Here is an 894-nt window from a genome sequence, read left to right on the forward strand (position 1 = left end):
CTTAATTCTTAAGTTATAGATCCTCTTATCATCTTCTAGCCTTTGTATTGTTGATGTTTGTTTTCTTGTTATTTTTAAGAAGTTTTTCATTTCATGCTCCCACCTTACAAATCTGTCCTCCAGTTCAGATAATCTATCCTTAGTTTCTTTCAAGCTGTTATGCCAGCTTTCAATAGAGTTTTTAGTTTCCTGGTACTCTCTTTGAATCTGCTTCACGTATTCTATGTTTTCTCTATTTTCTCTTTCAAACAATTCTCCCCTTTTTTTCTGTTCTTCCATTCCACCATCTGTTTTTTCTTGGGTGGTGCTTAGCATTTCTCTAACTATTCTACTTATATCTTGCTTTATTTCATTAAATACTTTACTTTTGAACTTGTCTATGAGGCTCCGGAGATACGACTTTATGTCTATTGGTGCCGTGTCTGATATTGCATGTTTTCTGTCCTCATTCTCCTTTGCATTTACCTTTTCTGGATCAGTGTTCTCAGGATTGGGGACTGAGGACCCTTTCTTATTGCTCCCTCTTCCCATATTTTTTGTTCCTTACAAGCATATATAATGGAGGTCCAGTTTTTTTTTTTTCTCTTTGTCTGTTACAGTTTGTTTGAATCTGCTGACTAGGTGTTCCTGCACACTGCAGTGTACTAGGGAGACACAGACCAGGGCAGCCTGTGCTGGGCCCACCCCTCCAGGTCAACTTACTGAAGGCTTCACTGCTAGGGTGCACTGCCAGGCACTGGGACCTGGTTTGGGCTAGCCTACTGGATCTTAGTCCGCAGTGTCACCCAGGCCAAGTGCTCCCCACCAATCCTGCTTGAGAAGGGAATATGCGACTAAAGTCACTGCAGCGTCCTGTTCCAGCTAGTCTTCCCAGTCCCAGAATATCCTCTGTTG

Source organism: Cavia porcellus, unplaced genomic scaffold, assembly GCF_034190915.1.
Source record: "Cavia porcellus strain 051 isolate PalLab524CR breed Dunkin Hartley unplaced genomic scaffold, mCavPor4.1 scaffold_4, whole genome shotgun sequence".
NCBI lineage: Eukaryota > Metazoa > Chordata > Mammalia > Rodentia > Caviidae > Cavia > Cavia porcellus.